Source organism: Amblyomma americanum, chromosome 6 (assembly GCF_052857255.1).
Source record: "Amblyomma americanum isolate KBUSLIRL-KWMA chromosome 6, ASM5285725v1, whole genome shotgun sequence".
Taxonomy (NCBI): domain Eukaryota; kingdom Metazoa; phylum Arthropoda; class Arachnida; order Ixodida; family Ixodidae; genus Amblyomma; species Amblyomma americanum.
The window spans coordinates 39,196,845-39,215,529 of NC_135502.1; the positions used below are offsets into that span (position 1 = coordinate 39,196,845).

At 47.3% G+C, this 18,685-nt stretch overlaps 1 pseudogene; it reads right to left on the reverse strand.

Moving 5' to 3' along the window:
* Positions 1-6,368: 6,368 nt before the first annotated feature.
* On the reverse strand, positions 6,369-7,433 carry LOC144095219 (uncharacterized; annotated as a pseudogene).
* Between the last annotated feature and the right edge of the window lie 11,252 nt (positions 7,434-18,685).

The window sequence follows — 18,685 nt, forward strand, 5'->3', positions numbered from 1 at the left end:
GGCGTCCCTCATAGCCTGAGTCGCTTTGGGACGTTACCCCACCATGAATCAAGCCCTCATGGGTCTGCCTCAATGAATCGGAGGTATCAAGAGACTACAGCAGCACATGATCTATATGATTTTTCAATTTCAAATATGTAACTCATAAACACGTTCATTCACCTTGTACACAAACGCTACAAAATCTGGTGCCTTTGGTTCATCTGACCTGATCCTTTTCCTTGGCTGACATCGCACGAAACAAGACCATCTAAGTATCGTCCCGCTATGACAACAGTCAATTATTCAGACATAACTTCACCGGCGAAAGCACGAGACACCAGGAGGAGAAGAACGCAGGACAACGCCGGTGTCTCGTGCTTTCGCTGGTGAAGTTATGTCTGATGGTGACTTCCAATCGCAGAGTTGGAGCACTTCTGGAGCACGTTTCCTGCTCTTTTCGGAGCAACTGTATTCCAAACGCAGGTCTGAGGCACGGATCGAGTCTTCCAATCGTAGACAGGGAGCGGTTGCCGAGCCGAGATTGCTCCGTGGAGCAGTCGGGACTGCTCCGCCGAAATCAGCGGATCCAACAGGAAGTTTGCGGGACGTGATAGCGATAGCGGCGCCCTACATGCTTTGGCCTGCATGCTCTGGCCAGAGCAAGGGTACTCCAATCGCAATTTCAGGTCGCGCGCTCTGCGCCGTATTCAGGCGCTCTGTCACAGAGGTGCAGACCGCTCCGGGCCTGCGATTGGAATTCACCATGAAATACACCAACTAGCCCACATGCTTACCTTGTTACAGTCAGTTATTCGTACCTAACTTTTGCAGAATTGTGCGCCGATTTCGGCGTCACACGAGTTAGATGTGTGGCTACTAGCGTCGTATGTCACAGCGCAAGCTCCCGCTTCCCACTCTTACCTCGCATATTCTACCGATTTTTTTATTTCTTTTTTTTTGTATCTTATTCAATGGGGCTCCCAGTCCCTCAAAGCTGGCAACACGCGAGTGCTTCGCGTTGAATAACCCGCTTTTACATTCGTTGTGCCTCGACGGCTACGTACGCGTTCGGAGCCTCTAACCCCGTCGCTGGAACCGCATTTCGATGACAGCGAAACGCAGTTTCGGTGCAATTTACGATGCGCGTTAAAGAACCCCAGGCGATCTAAATTATCACAGAGCACTTTGACTGGCAGCTCAAAGTGCTGTACTGCATGGGTACACTCCTCATTCGACCAACGTTTCCCGTCTTGCAGAGTAAAAATTTAGATGAAGCGCACACGGTTCTACCGTACACCTCCTCTTACAAGGGCAGGTTTCTGTTTTTCTCTTTTTTTCATTTTCCCACACTGATCAGAAGCACAGGTAACACGAGAAGCTCTAAATGAGCACTCAGAACTTCCGCTCATGCGCAACAATCAGTTTAAATTTCGTAAGGTCACAGCTCAATTACGCTGGATGTGAGAACGATGTACCTTGTACTCTCGCGTTTGACGCGACGCGCACTCAAGCGAACCTGCTGTCGAGACCTGTGTGCCCTTTACTGCGCAACGGCGCGGAGACCGGACGCAGAAACTTTCAGCTGCGCCTAGGGCTGACGCGATGCATGCAGTTCTTCGAGTAAGTGTTGTTCTTTTCGCCGTTTTTTCTCGCCTCTGAGTGCCAGCCCAGACGCACAGAAATACGAGGAACCTCGCAGTGTGATCTGTCCAACTGGAAAAGCGGCACCCAGGCAGTAGTGCCCCATGAGGCGAGGAGAGAGCATCTGGGTGTCCCTGCACACAACTTCGGAGACAAAGCCTCGTTTCGAGCAAGGTCATTACTCACAATCAGCCGGAGAGCGACCGTATACTGCCCGGCCGATCACCCCGCGCCTCTGCCTATACCGTCAGGGGCAGCGCGGCCCAGAGTTTTGAAATCCGAAACGCCGTCCGCGTCAGTACGGCGGGGGACATCGCGAGGGACCTAAACTAGAATGGATGTTGCGACGGTGACCGTACAGCGTAGGGCGGGGGAGGGGGTATAAGGCTGGCTGAGTGGACTATGCTGTACTCGGCCCCGACTCAGAGCCAGGCGGTGCAACAGCCCCACCCCCCCCCACCCCCTCTCCCCATTCGCGCGAGCAACAGAGACGTCAAATCGATATTCTTGAGATAAGGAAGGGTTGTCTGGAAAAAAAAAAGGGGGGGGGGGGGGGGGGACATGAAAGAAAAATAACGGATTTTTGTTACACAGTCTGTCGTGCTATTCGTGTTTTTGTTTTGCCTATATTGGTCGGCCTGCTTGGTCTTCCTCCTCTCAAAAAGGAACATATGCGACCTACATTTAATGGTGGCGATTTATTTCAAAACTAGACGCTACAGGAAATGAAGAGGCACGGGTGTAGACCCTGGTGCATGACAAGTAAGACGTATACTAAATGCAAGCGCTTAATGTAGCAAAGAAACTTGGCTAAAACGAAAACTGAAATCTTGAGAAGAGGCCTATATACCGCAAACCACGGATCATTCCGGGGATCCTATATAGTGCCCTCTTCCACCCATATAAAATCGGGTCGCTTGCCCATAGTCGTCGCACTTACGTAGAGCCAACGCGGCTGAGTGCCTATACCGTGACATCGGCATCAACACAAGTTCGTCCCACAAGGACAAGCAGATTTGAAATAAACGAGTAATCACACAGTAGTTTAAATGATTTGACGTTATCAGTGTTTCTTTTTTCGAATCTGCGGCGCCTTTTCCAGGTGGATCGAGAAAAAAACGCAAATTTTGATAACTTCCTAATACCTACGCGACTTCAAGTTTGCAAACTCGGACGGTCATCGCAACGTCACTCGCTTTTTTCAAGAGCTTTTCGCCTCTTGCGTTCCGCGATTAAAGTTTCAAAATCAGTGCATGGTGCAGACGGGACCGCTCTGTATGCACTATGCACGTGGTGCTTACAAGACACCGTGTGCAGTTTTTTTTTTTTTTTGCAATAGCAGCGCGCGCATCCTGCCAGGTCAACCAGGTGCGATTAACGCATCCATACAAATGCACACAATTATGTACCCAGTGAACTCACTGCTTTTTTTTTTCTGTAGTGGGCAGCGCTTATAAATTATTGGGTTCTTCTATACGAATGCAGCACTATTCGTATCATAAATGACGTTGTTTTTTTTCCTACTAGCTATCTATCACAAGAAATCACATTTGTGGAACCAATAAGAACGACAGCACGCACTTCGACATAATGGCAGAAACCGGCTTTATCATAATTTATTTTGACTTTCTCACACTGCCTGCTGACTATATAGTCCCTCCAATACCTATTTCCTTGTCAGAAGCAAGTTACTATTTCCCAACTATCACGACACTTTTAAAACAACTTTGTAGCTTGCTCTCAGCTATGTAGTCACGAAATTCACCCGCTGGAAAGCCCGACACTCCTCATTTACTCATGTAGACAATTTTGGCTCATTTAACCTCCTGTCGCGGAGTTCAGGCAGGCATAAAATTCCTAGACAATTTTGTCGTACATTTTATGCCTGCTTGAACTCCGCGCCAGGAGGTTAAATGAGCGCGACTGTTATGCCCTCTGTTGACGTTGTGGCGAATTCCTATAGTTTGCTTTCCAGCGCGAAGCAGCCCAGTTTCCTCAATACTGCGTACAATTTCAGCGTTCATCTCATGAATGCCAAAGACTTATCACATATAATTACGTCGTCCCGAGACAATCGTCAGCAAAAGTTTGCGGAACGCGCGCTTAGGAAAAAAAGAATACTGTGGCGCTGCCACATACGACCAATCGTCTGGTTCCTACACGTGCGGGTGTGGTTATAAACAATCGTAAAGATAAACCAACTAGAGAAATCAGGGAAGCATTTCATATTCGCAAAAACCGTGACATGCATAAGCACCCCATCTGTCATCGTTCATGACTGTGAACTATTATATCTTGATCACCATGACTGAAGTTGTCAGCTTATCAGTGTTGCTGGTGCAATTCATGAGCGCTCTTGGTTGTAAAGAGTATATTTTACGTGTTCCTTTTCAATAAACCTTCAGTTGCTAGTCAGCTTCTGTCCCGTCTGCTTCTTGTCCCTGTTGCTGCGCCGTTTTTTTTTTCAAGTATAAACCTTACGTTCGCTGTAACAGATCAGAGCATGTTTCACGGTCCCAAGTCGCCCTCGCCGCGAGGCCTAGCCTCGCACTCACCTTCGATGCCGACGGCCTGGCTCGGAGGTGCATTCCTCGGCAGTCATCCGTCGGTCGTGGGTGCAACGGCTTCTACGCGTCCCCGGAGGACGATGAGGACATCAAACCGCTGGCAACGGGCTCAAAGCCACATCCAGAAGCACTGCCGTTTGTACGGCGAAAATAAGTTCCCGTGGCGCACCAACGCAGAAAGAACGGTGGTCTCTGACGGTCGCATTTCTCGCCCGAGAATCAGCCACCCGCGCATGCGCGTTGCTGTCGACTACAGGGCTTTTCAGAGGCGTTCTGCGCTGTTTCACTTATCAGCGAGGCAGAAAATATCCACTGGCTGCAGAGGCCGGGTACAGTGGCAGTGCACTTCGCCGTGCCGCTCCTTCCATGGGCAGGCGGCGCGTCATCGCGTTTCCGGCGGCCAGGCTTTTTTTCTCTTTATATTCGTCGTCTGCCTCTGGCTCGGCTAGATGAAGCGATATCAAGACTGCTTCAGACGCGCAAGTTTCGCCACGCATGCTCATGCTAGAGCTTGGCGTCGTTTTTCGCGTTCCCCTTATCTCTCGTACTTAAAACAAGCAGGCTGAATGGATAGCAATCATTTTCGCATCCTTCCTTATTAAGAAAACACGATTTCTACCTTCCGCGGAGTGAACTGCACGCCTTCAAATACCAGAGGGCTGAGCATATGGACAGTTGCGCATTATGCATCCAAATTTCGAGGTACTACACGTTTTTTTTTTCCTTCTCTTTTTCAGAGGCCGCAAAACACGCTCACTAAAGCTGCACAAGTCGACCACTGCAGACGTTCAAGTTACGCGTGCAGAGGGTACGGCTCAATACTTCGCTATGCAGAAGCCATCGTCTCCGCAAAGGATTTACTTGGCGGGCACTCAGGTAGCCTCTGCGGTGCGGCGGCACAGTGAATCCACTTCCCCACGTATACAAGGTACTACTGCAGGTTACACAGTCACGTCGAGCCCGCTGACGGTCACGCGAATTGCGTTCGTTGTATCCGAAGTTCGTAGTAAGTGGACTTGGCCGATTACAGCCAAAACATGCCAGACAAGAGAGGCGTTTATTTCGTTATAAAGTCCACTCTAAACGTCTGCTTCTTCAAGGCAGGCTCTATAGAGCCGCTTTTTAAGCTCTCCAGTATGTCATGTGCTCCTGAATTTGCTGCGGGTAAGCTACTTTAGGGACGCCATAATACCGACAGCGATTTAGGCGTTCACGACAACTGGTGGTCGGTCGGCATCCTTGTCTTCAATCCTCGACAAATTTTGTAAGGATGCAGCGACGAATCGAACGCAGCGCATGTACGCGCAGAGCGTACAGTATGCCCCACCCTTGTGTAAAGCGCTCGATCGAGCAGCGTACTGGACTCCAAATAAAGCGACACCTCGCCGCAGTTACGAAGTTCTTGAAGACATTTATGGCCAGAGGTAGAGCCGCACAGAGCTGCAAACTAGGTGGAAACTAACGCTTTGGCCGGAACGATCGGCTACTGTCTAATCACAGTTTTCAATGATTGGCGCGTTTCTCGATCGCTCTACACAAGGACAAGGCAGAAAAGCGTAAGGCGGAAATCAGATTGGGTATGCGACGCATGCTATGCGACCGGATGGGCCAGCAGATGTAACTCGCGTGACATGTATTCAAACTCCGGATTACCCGGGTTAGAACCCGACCGCGGCGGCCGCGTTTCGATGGAAAAGGCGCCCGTGTACTGTGAGATGTCAATGCAAGTTAAAGATCCCCAGGTGGTCGGAATTATCCCGGAGCCCTCCACTACGGCACCTCTTTCTTCCTTTCTTCTTTCACTCCCTCTTTTATCCCTTCCCTTACGGCGCGGTTCAGGTGTCCAACAATATGAGACAGATACTGCGCCATTTCCTTTCCCCAAAAACCTATTATTATTATTATTATTATTATTATTATTATTATTATTATTATTATTATTATTATTATTATTATTATTATTATTATTATTACGACCCTCATGAGCGGCTCAGGTTGCTCTTCCCAAGCGAAAAATAATTGAACTGCCACCTGCCATGGTGGGCAGTTTTCTATGGGCAGGTTGTGATGACGCCGAAAGGTCACGTGGATGGATGGATGCATGGATGGATGCATGGAAAAGGCTGAACCCTTTAATCGGGCGGTGGCTCAAGACACCTAGCCATGACTTATGAAATTTTACTCTTCTCTTGATTTTAGCCACCAATCAGATAACCTTCGCTTGGTTACTTCTACCCGCTTAAAATCTACTTTCCCTTCACTGTCCTTAAACCCCAATGCCTTAATTGGGTAAATCAGCCCCGCTGCTTTCCACTGTAGGGTGAAGCCCTTTACGGAAAAGTATCAAGTGTTCAGCCGTTTCCTCCTCCTCTCCGCACGCAACGCACAATGTGTCTATCTCGTGGTACCTGACTCTATATGTCTTAGTACGCAAAAGTCCCGTCCTGGCCTCAAACAACAAAGAGCTTCCCCTACAATTATCATAGATATTTTCTTTGGCAATTTCCTGCTTAAAAATCCTGTATGTTCCCAGTGCTGATTTAGTCAGCATCCCTGTTTTCCACAGCGCTCTCTCTGTTTCTTTAACCTTTTTCTTAACCGATAATTGCTGATTTGCCCCTCTACACAGTAGAGGGGCAAATCAGCAATATTTGCTTGTCAATTTTCTAGTTCGCTTTCTCCATTTCGTATCAACATTCCTTATACACAGGTATCTGAAAACTTTCCTAGCCCACTGCTTTCCCCCCATTTTTCTCAATCGCTCCTCAAATGCTATCTTACTGCTAGCTTCTCTGCTCTCGAACGACGTCCATTCCATATCACCCTGTACCCCCTGATTTGCTGTATTGCCATGTGCTCCCAAGGCTAGCCTCCCTACGCCACGTTGTTCGATTTGTAACCTTGCTTGAACATCTGGTCTCATGCACAGGACCGCATTACCTAAAGTCAGGCTAGGAACCATCGCCCCTTTCCAGATCCTTCTTACCATTTCATACCTATTGCAATTCCACAGTGCCCTATTTTTGATGACAGCTGCATTCCTACTAGCTTTATTCAGTGCACATTTTTCGTGCTCTGTCAGATCCTCAGCACCGTTATTTATCCACACCCCAAGATACTTTTACTCAACCACTACTTCAAGCGTGAACTCCTGTATTCTATGCTCGCCGCCCTCATCATTAAATATCATGACTTGTTGTCAGCCATTAGAACTATATCATCCGCGTATATTAGTCCCGGTAATGGCTGTTTAATTCATTCCTCTTGCTTGAAAAAGAAAGGTTGAAACCTAGTCCGCTCATCTCTAGCTTGGTCTCCAACCCTTGCAGGTACATGAAAAACAAAGAAGACAGAAAACATCCTTGCCTAAGCCCCCGCTGTATCTCTACAGGCTCTGATAGAATTTTTCAGAAGATACGCCATCTGCCGGGCCAGCGCCGTGCATTGCGAAGGGTGTTTCAGTGGGTGCCTCCAGGATGGCGCTACGACTGCACGCCAAGCTCGGAGGAATTGAACTGGAAACGCATAATAGTCGCTTAATTCCGCATCTGTAATTGGCATACTCATAATTACTCTTTGGAAACTAAGTATTTTGACAGATTTGCCTGTCTGGTTGGGTTTGAAAACTTGTAATAAACTCTGCACAGCGCGTTTGAAACCCATGCTATGAGCACTAGAGGGGAGACCGCAAGGTGCGAAGCGTCAATTATTCTGCATTTCTGGCCACCTGACGAGGTTGTACCGCACCAACGCTGTACCAACGCTCTTTGTTCACTTGTCGGTGGTGGTGATGATGGTCAGTGCCATGGTGTCAAACGCTGGGCAGATCCCAGCAGAAAACTAAGCGCGTACTTTAGAACCACGTGCAATGTGGTTTAAAGGGTGCGGATGATGAGTGCTGCAGAAATTTTGATCCCAACGTATTCGTCTTGTAAAAATTGAAGAGCGCAGTCACGTACGATTAGTGGTGTTATTGAAGGATATCAGCTGGCGCATATGTGATATGCTTCACTTTCTGCTGTGTCACCTAATCTCTTTGGTTTAGCGTGTTTGCAGTTTAAACTGGAAATAAAAAATGTTTGTATCACTTTCAAACGGCTGATGTGACGGCAATTTTGTAACCACAACGTTGGCTAATTTTTGCCTCTTAACTATCTTGGCCTAGTTGCATGGTTGGCTATATTTGGCCTACAATTTTTGTATATTTTGGCTATGCCACTCAGCGCTATTTGGCAACACTGGCCCTAAAACATACCGGCACTAAAACATTAGGGACTCTCTCGGAGAGCGCGAAACCGGGGGAGGGAATGGCTTCATGAGCACTTGACTTGCCAATGCCGGCCGCGTTACGTCCCGTTCTCTCCTGAGGTTTTGTAGCGACAGCTACACTACGCCACCTCTTCGACCCTTCAGCGTGGCACCACTTGAGCTCCGTGGCGCCGCCGTTGGTCACGTGGTGCGGAGCAGCAGCTGCTGCCGGCGGCGCGGCGCACAAAAGCCGCAACAGCTGTGCGCATGCGCCGTGCCAAGTGGGACGAAGATGAAGAAGGAACGCCCCGCGAAACGGAGTGGCGAGACTGACTTTGCAATTCGACTGAGCGAGTTCCACTCGGCCAGCTGTAGCTACCGCGTCACTCCTGGTTTAACCAGAGCTAAGCCACAGCCATTTTTATGCGAAGCATACTAGCTGCACAACCGAGCTCTTCCTTGCTGCGCCGCGCGCGGCCGCGTAGCTACCACTTGACCTACATCGGCGCACCACGTGATATGACGTCACAACAGCTGTGAAAGCTGGGGCTCAACTCGTGCGCTCGCTTGCGGACGCGCTGCCTCCGCCGGCGGCCTAACTCCCGCTCCTACCGCTAGGAGATACTGACGTCACGCAATTGTATAAAAGGCGACGCACTCGTTGAGTCAGTCGAGCAGCGAGATGTCGGCCAGGGAGAGGGCGGCTCGCCAGACCGCAAAGCGCAAGTTACAAAGAGCCACGGAAACGGGAGAAGAACGAGAAGTACGGCTTGCCAAGAGACGTATGCTTCGCATCCTAGGCTTAACCATAAGCTAAGCCAGGCCATTTTTTTTCCTTCATGATGGTATGACGGCAAGCGCCATTATCACGTGACTAAGCAGAAGCAGACAAGACGCTAGGTGACGGTGCGGACAGTGCAAAATGGAGTTTTTGTATTCTGTTGGGATTTTGGTAGTATCAAAACCAAGCAACTCCATTTGAAAATGGGAGTTGTAAAGAGGATCCTCCATTACGATCTACCTATTTCAGTGAGGGGAGGAAAAAGCGCGTATATAATAATAATAATAATAATAATAATAATAATAATTGGTTTTTTTGGGAAAGGAAATGGCGCAGTATCTGTCTCATATATCGCGCATATTCTTTTCATTTGCATTTTCCTTCCACTTCCCAGTTTTGATTGACTGATTCTCAATTTTTACTCCACACTAATGGAGTAAATGGTTCATCACATGGAGCGACGTCAGACATTTAAACTCCCATTAGAGCTGATTCTTGCTTACAGTGTCGGAAGTAGGAAACGTAGCGTCGGCGGTACGAACCGAACAGACACCTGCGGCACGGCTGAAAAGCCTGCTATAGATTGATTTCCCATGCTATGCGATCAGCGAGCATTTGCGCAGTCGGCGAGCAGCAGGCAGGTGCTACCAAATGGATGCTACATCTTGCATCTAGTGCTGATACCGGGCGGTTCCGCACATACCAAGCAGATGGCAGTGTTTGTCGTAGCTCGTCTCGATGCATGAGTGCCTCATACGTATAAGTTCATTAAGGCACCCTGATTTGTTGGACGAGGTATACTGCAGGCGCTTGTGTTTTCTGCGACTCGTATTAACGTTTTGTCGTTATGAGTACACGTGGGCCTGCCCACTGGCTCAAGCTGAGCCACAATCACTGCCACGTGCAGACAGTAGGAGAGTTAAAAGAGATGCAAGAGGAAAGATTGGAAGATAAGACGCGTGTCGCAACAACCGCGTCAACCGAAACGACGACGGCGGTTTGGCAACAGATACGCCCGGTGACAAAGAGCCCTCACCACATTGGTGAGAGCTCCTAGATCCCAGCCCCATAGAGCCAGGAATCCACCGCTCCACCCCGTGCACATGAATGCGACAGAAGTCGACTCCAGACCCCCTTTTGAGGGAAAGAGCAGGTCTTGAGAAGGAAAGGCTTGACTCGTCCTCCACTCTCTTCCTCGACGTTTTTGCACTTCCCCTCAGAAAGTGGACTGGAGTCGACTTCTGTCGCATTCATGTAAACGCGGCTAAGGTTACGTCCCTGCTGAGTTCCCTTTCCAACCCGACTCGCCTTATGCACGCCCGCCTCTGCTTTTCTGCCTTGTTCTTCCCGCACGTGGTCCCAAACAAGTGCTCGCTCTCTCTCGCAGTGACGCTCGCGAGACTGCGCATGGGCCTGTTCACCAACGACCGCGATGAACCCGCCCGGAGCAGCCAGCTGCGTCACTCCTGGGTGCTGCTGCCGATCGTCATTGCGCTCGCTGCGGTGCTGTCCATGCGCAAGCACCGCATTCTCCACCAAGCCAACAACGTTAACCTGCAGGTGCGCCAGATGACATCCTGCCCGTTCTCTTCGGAAGGGTACGGGAAAGGCCTTTGTCTCCTGCTGTGGATGTTATCATGGTAGTTATGCTGGTGATGATATGTACCAGGTGCTTCAGGGAAGCCCGCCACTAATTTCTTTCAATTGGGTTTTAGCGGTAAACAGAAGCTTCTTGCGGTATTGTAATACCAGTGTTGGTGGATCTCTGAAAACCGGCAAATCATGTTAAGGATACATGCGCAGGGAAAAAAAGTGATTTTTTGGTTTTTGCTTGTTTCATTATGCGTAAGCCTTCTTCTTTCTTGTTCAACAATGCCAGTGCCGACAACAGGCGGGAAATTAACAAAAACTGTGATGTAAACAAACCAAGTGACCGGGAGATGACAAGTGAGCTGTTTTCACGACGGTATACCAAGTTTGAGTGGCGGCGTTTCCACCATTGCGTCGCTTCAGCTTTCTCCTTTCAGACGCGCGTTCTCGGGCTTTTCGTAGCTCGAAAACAAAAAAAAAATCAACACTGTCATTTTTGTGTTCCCAGGAGCTACTGCCAAGTACGAATAACTGGGAACGCATTTTTCTTCCTTTATCATTTTCATGCAACCTCAATGCTTGTGCACGACATGCTTGCACTTGCGCTAGTCGCATTACAATGAAATTTGGCATTGATATCCCTTAGTATATGGAGAATGCAACTATGCTATTTTAACTGTAATTCAGGGTTGGGAATGTGATTCAAGTTGGTCACAACCATTGCAGTCTCATCAAAAAGAGAAGTAAATATTTCTAATTTTTTCAAAATTCTTAAAATTTTCCACGCATGTTTTTTTTTCTCATTCAATAAAAAGACTCATGGTGAGCAAAATGAGAGATTTTCAGTGCTTTCGTATGTCTATATATACTGACGAGAAATAGGCGCGCAAAAACGTCCTTATTTTTCAAATGCATGATTAGCAAAATTTGAATCAGGAAAAGTAGACGAAAATTGACAATGCATGCAGTGAAATGTTCAGCCATCTGGCACAAATATTAACAAAAGCGTTTCTTCAGGGGCAGGTCCCCTTAACTGGTAAAGCTATTGACTAAATTCTAATAGATGACATTTTAACTATTACCGATAGGCGCCTGATGGCAATTAGTGATTAGTAGCCGGCCGGTATAGTAATAGCCATATCAGTTTCTTTAGAATTTCGAAAACGCAATCACCCTCGCCGCTGTGGCTCAACGAATTCGGGCCATTTCTCGCGCCGTTCGAAAAGCGTGCGCCGGCGGGGAGCACAAAATGGCGAACATCACATCGTGTATACCACTTGGCAATCTTTGCCCCGTCCGCGCTACATCCACTGGATCTGCGACTCTATAGGTTGTTAAAAACGACGTTGACGGACTCAACAGACTCTTAGCAAGGACATTCGAATAAAGACTTGCACTATAAGATTTCTGCATCCGATTAAAGACTCCGGAATTCCGTGTGAACCTTTCGTGTTAATAGGACGGTTTAGCCTACATATGGAAAACTCGCATGATGGATAAACATGCATGATGGATAAAACCGCCACGTTGAACGAGGTCACTGCTCAGAGAACAGTGCATTTTAGCGCAGCATTGCATCTTATATCACTGGGACTGTCGCTCGACGTTCGCTTCAGCTGCGTTGAGCCCCTCTAAATTCTTTTCTACTGCGTCAGCAGTATAGCACCCTTTCTCAGAAAAAGACGCGCGTGTGTAGCTTCCATCCTTGATGTCCTCTCCGGTGGGCACACACCCGCGCACACTGGCAAAACTGCGTCTTCCGTAGTTTCTTCCTATTCACTAGAGGGAAAGCTGGCAGCTCTACACTATATCCACCAGGGACGCCCGAGGCATGCCGGGAAGACAGCAGTTTCGGACTGACATCTGGTGGCTTGTTGGCTGTGCTACGAATCTGATTTTTTTTTTGCTGTTCAGTTTTGTTTTCCATACTGTAGTTTTCACTGTTTTGTGCGTCTTTGTGGTTGTGCAGTTATCCAGTACGCACACGGTTCGTTTGAGATCCGAAGCATCCAAAGGCACTCGAAGTGATTTGAGCACAGTATCTCGTGCCTGCTAGGCCTGAAGCCCGTTTGCCCCATCGCTTGGAGACATTTGAGCAGCAAGCTGGCTTTGTCCGTTAGAAGTCTGTGCTACCTGTGCATTCAAATATGAAAGAAGGGAAAAGTTTTTTGCGCATTGAGAACTCAGCAGACTGCTGCCGTGACCACTCTGCACATTTCTCGTGGGTGTCTCGGAGACACTTTTCTTTTAAAAAAGATAAGTACTTCGACAAGTGTAACTATTGTTAACCGTAATCTCCGATGATTGCGTTTGCTTCTTTTCAAAGACTGGCGGTGGCCGCGCATTGCATGCTGGAACGACTTCCACTTAATGAATTAAGTCACGCAAATACCTGCATGTTGCCCTTCTCCGCATGAGCACGGCCGTCATTTACTTGCGGTAGGACAGGTTTCCGCTTCCTAATTAATGCTTTTTCTTGGCAAAATCTGTAAGCGGCAGCGCCAGGACATGGCGCGAGTCTGCACTTAGTGCGTGCAAACTATCGTTTCTCATAGAAAAGTGAGGGCTCGGACAAGTTGCTCATTCCATGAACCATATCTTATGCACGAACATACGACGTGAACCCGCAATAGCAGACTACACCAGTGCATTTTTTTTTTCACAATGCGAAAAAGGATGCCGCTATAGTTTACTATTTTAAAATCTAACAATTGTTTTGAAAGAATATTTGCTCTGAAAAGTGTGTCTGTTAAACGCAAGAAATTGTTTTCGGCGGTTAGTTATATCTCGCGACATGAAGACAAAGCGTTCTCTAGCCACGGGCAAATTCTCGGTCCTTGTTTAGGCATATCTGTTTTTCTGCTCATTTATATTGCAATGTACAGCGACCATATTTTATTACAGGACATATTGACTGTAAAACAACGTTTCCTTACAACACATAATAGTAGTAGTAGTAGTAAAAACATTTATTTTCACAGAAGGAAGAGTAAGGGAGTAGGGTGTTGGGGATAGATAGAAGTGGAGCTGCAGTGGTCGGTATTCCCTAGTCCAGGATCCCGTTGGCCTCCGCCGCTGCCTTGGCCCTCGTCACCAGCATAAGCTGTGTGCTCGGGTCGGAGTCAGCCAGGAGGGCCTCCCACTGCTCTAGACTAGGGCTATTTATCTTTGGTAGTAAAGGGCTTTTTTTCACAGCCCCAGGTGGCGTGGTACGTTGTGGCGTAGCCCCCACACCACACGCACTCTTTCGCATATCTGTTCGGCCACATTTTATGATACATGGCTCTGCTTGGGTAGGTGTCTGTTTGTAGTCTTCTGAGCGTGGTGGCCTGCTCTCTGTTGAGGATATCCGCCGGAGCCGAGTACTTCTTGCGCGCTCCCAACAACGCCTTCATTGCCTCCCCGTACGATTCTGGCGTGCTGAAGGGTTCGACCGGCAAACCCGCCCTCCGGTTCGTGAACCCTCGGACAACGGTGTCTGCCATGAGATTTCCCTCAACCCCAGTGTCAGGGACCCAAATGATGGTGTGTTGAATGTGTGTGTTGTTTGATCCATGTCTGTGTTGGTTTTGTGCGAAGAGAATCCTCGCGGCTTTTTGGCCGATCCTGCCATCTCTGTATGCCCTCGCTGCAGCCTGAGAATCCGTCGCTATCCAGTAACTCAGTCCCTGCCGATGGGCTTCAGTCAGGGCTAGAGCTATGGCGATCTCTTCCGCTGCTTGAGTTGTCCTTGTGCGCACTGATGCACCAGTAATTATCTTCCCATTGGCGTTCACTACTGCTACCGCCCTAGCGTTTTCCTTCGTTCTGTACTTGGACGCGTCAACATACAGAACCATCTGTTTCTTCTTTAGGAACCTGTCCAACTCCAATGATCTCGCCGCCCGTCTTCCTTCGTGGTTCTTCGGGTCCATGTTTCTGGGCACTGGTTTAACCAAGAAAGTGCTCCTAATTTGGCTGTCAATAACACATAATAGGTGGTGCCCAAACTACGGCGAACATTGCGTCACGGCGAAGCTCCGTCACGTGAATGTGGACTTCCGGGTGGTTCCTGCGGTTTCGTTTGTATATTCATTGCTTGCAGACGTGCGGTTTCGACCTTTATTTCCTTAATACCAACCCTCACATCGCTGAAAAAATGGTGTTGTGCGCTGCCTCAAACTGCAGCAACTTCACTGCAAAGGAATGCAACATGTTCCGAGAGCCGTCAAGTAGTGAACGGCGAAAACAGTACGCCGTTGCGATCCGTTGGCAGACGGCCTGCTACGATCTCCACGGAAAACTCTTGGATTTGCTTCGAGCATTTTGTTGGTCGTAAACGTTTCAGACCGTTGTGAAAGTTTGGGAGTTTGGTTAAGTAGGCTGTTTTCTCTCCTTGAAGAGCACCGATTTCTCGCTCGGACAACTTCGAACACAGCCGCTCTCGCATGACGCCGGTAGCACCGCGCGGTCGTAGGTGTGCAGATATGTGCTATTCGGCCTCCATCACTACAGCTCGACAAAACGTTAAAGGACAGAACGATTTATTCTTCAGAAATTTGTGCTGCAAGCGAGTTGCTCTAATTGAGAGCTAACACTTCAGACCTATGCGATCACAACCGTCAGCTGCCGAAACGGCGACACCGGCCACGGCAGGGTCCCGTTGCCTGACATTGCTGGTCGCAGTATATGTTTACGAGCACTTCTAGGATTTATAAATTGTTATACGAGAACATACTTGCTTACTACATGCCCAAAGTGAAACATGTCTTCACCAGCAGACCAGTCGACAGGTGCAAGCAGCAGGTAAGGAAAAATTATAAGCGAGCTGTTACGTTAAAGTTCCCGCTTGCGTAGACCCGCATGTTGCAGTTATGTTTCTTCGTTCCTGTGTGCGGAGAGGGAGGGTGACAGACAAGGTGATCGCCTTACAAAGTGATAAGATTTATTCACCACCATTCTTTTCATACTCTGAGGCAGTAAGTTATCAGAAACTATACTTCAGGATAACCGAACTTAAAAAAAATATAGCAGCCAACACAGTCTAGCTGTTTATCACCTTTCATTCTACAGAATGTAGGAGAATTGACATCTGAGACAAATGTTATAATACTGAACTGTCGTTGTGCAGCAAAGCATCATTTGAAAACTGTCTAGGTGCTGAACATGCACGTGAAGTAGATAAATGTCTCCGTCTCTAGCCTACGTGTCATGCATTGCATGCTTGCATATAAGAATATTGCACTGAATGGTTTACTTATTAAATGAGAGTGACGTTGATTTCAAGAAGTGCCGAATGCTGCAAGGATGGCAGAGGTTGGTCTGGTGGTCGTCCGGATCAATTATCCATAAGCATAAAGAGTAATAAACATGCTATACAATTGCTAGATTTAAAGGCCAAGGAACACATTGTGTTCACAGACATTCCAGATTTTTTGCTATCACCAGTGTCTTAGGGACGGTTTACCAAAGTCAGTTAACATACAAGCTATGCTGCAGAGTTCACGCCAAAACTAAAACTGGATGGGAATGCCTTTCGTTCAACATTGCACAAGACTTGGTTAAAGGAACTTGTAGAAAATGCTGAAGACAAATCAAACGTCTGTGTGTGGTGGAAAAGCCGAAGCATGATTTTTTAATGCTCTACCATGCCATTTATTATAATTTACTATTTGTCACTCAGACCTCCTGCATTAAACTCATTTATTGCATGCTGTGCTGTATATAATGTGCCTGCAAGAGTTTAGGCAAGACAAAGGTTAGATATTATTACCCACATGACAAGAAGAATTTCCAATTAACAGCCGACGAACTTCCTCATTCAGCAGTTCAACAGTGAAGCTGCCTATGTGAAGAGTTAGTTCTGCTTTTGACTGCGGTCTGCTTTCTGTTTTGTCTTTATGCCCGACTTTTAATTTGTTTATGTTGTTGTTGGTGCCTGTAGCGAAGCTGTGCAGCAGGCTTTGATGCTTTGCTTTGGCTTGGGGTTTTCATTAAGAAAAACACAAGGCAAGCTAATCTTCTGCCTAGCTGCTTGTGTTATTTCTTGCCTACCTTGAACACTTTGCATAAGTTTTATATTTTCACAATTCTGTACATATGCATCAACAGCTGTGCCCACCATTGGGGACATCTGTCCATACATTGGCTGGTGGTTCTTCTTCAACTAGGCTCCGAGCACTAAGTTCACGGCAGCAAAATAGCTACAGGCTTTCCTCTGCCTTGTTAGGAAGCCACATTGTTTTACTTTCTGAAGCTAGTGAACATTTAAGAGATGCCATAAAACAAAGCATTTATTCTAGTGCTTCTTTTTCATCTACATACTGCAGCAACCAGCATTGGGAAATCAAGCACAGGAATTCTTAACATTCAGAGCTGCAAGCTATATGTAACTGGCATGTAATGTCCCACACCACCATGCAGGCTATGAAATGCATTGCAGTGCTTAACTATGCGTGGTTAATTTTGTGTGTGAGTGAGGTTCTTGTGCACTTACCAAAGCCTCAGTAAATGGGTGCACCTCTCTCAGTGCTGGAATAGCTGCTTTGTCACTTGCCTATCCCCACCCTTGACGCACATTAGTAGAGGTTTTCAGCCACAGTCTCGGTGCATGCTCGGTGCAATTCGTACTGGCAGAAAGAATACAGTAGGGCTGAAAATGCAACACTTGTCATGCAGTTCCATGTTGCCATTACAGACTAACTGAAAATCAGTTGCTTGAGACGGAGGTTGCTAGCGGAGGTCCCCGTAATAATTTCGACCATCTGGAGATCTTTAACATGCACTGGCATCGCACAGCACATGGGCGCCTTTGCATTTCGCCTCCATCGAAACATGGCCGCCGCGGTCGGGTTCGCAACCAGGTACTCCGGATCAGTACACGTTTGAGGGAATTGATTTCGCGGCATGAGAGTGCATGGTCATATGATATTTTGTCCTATTTCGCACGCTTTCTTCTCAAGGCAAATAAAATCTGATCTATGAAATACATCAAAATCAAAATTGATAAATAAGATGTTTTTGGAACGCGCAAGAATTTGGTACTGAAATTTTTGCCGGAAACTCTATATCTACAAAGTTATTTTTTACTTCAACAAAAGACAAAAATGCCCCAACCTGCTACCTAGAGTGGTCAACAACATGGATGAAGTTGTATCTGCCTGCACTAAGGCACAACTTAAAGAAACAGCAGTTGGTAACAATGGGCCATCTGTATTTATCTGCTAACCAATAACAACAATAAACGAAATCAACTTTTTGGTGCTTTGCTGTATCAAATAGGCAGAGGCACCAAAATTCTTGAGCATATAATTTCATCTTGTGATGTGCATTTTCTCTAGGTAACAAGAAAAGCTTTAACAGCGGACTATTTTTAGCCACAGGAATTCTTTGTGATGGCCACTGTAAACTTAAGTACCCAACTATCATTGCATGCACTCGACTTATAGTCCATCCCAGTAGTTCCTCACAGCAGTAACAAAGCGGCGATGAATGCGCAGGCAACTATCTGACACTGTGGAATGTAGTGACACTATAAAATGCGCATACGAGCATATGGGATGGCCTGCTTTGAAGTGCGCATGTATGCCATTTCCCCGAGTTTTGCGTGCGTTACTCTTGCATGCTCTAAGACATCGTTTCCAAAATGCCGGGCACACTTCAGGCAGAATCGACCTCTCGCTTCAGACTCAATTAGTCGTTGTTGCTACCTTTTTCACTGCGTTCACTGCCCATAAATGGGGCACCAGGCTTACGATTAGTCTAATCTCACCTATAATAAAGCGCATAAGCGATAAATTTGCTTCATTTTTTATTTAGAGTGACAATTCTACTCGTTTAGTCCTAGAGGGAAGCGTCGTTTTTGATGACAAAATGCTTCCTGTTCTAAACAACAGGC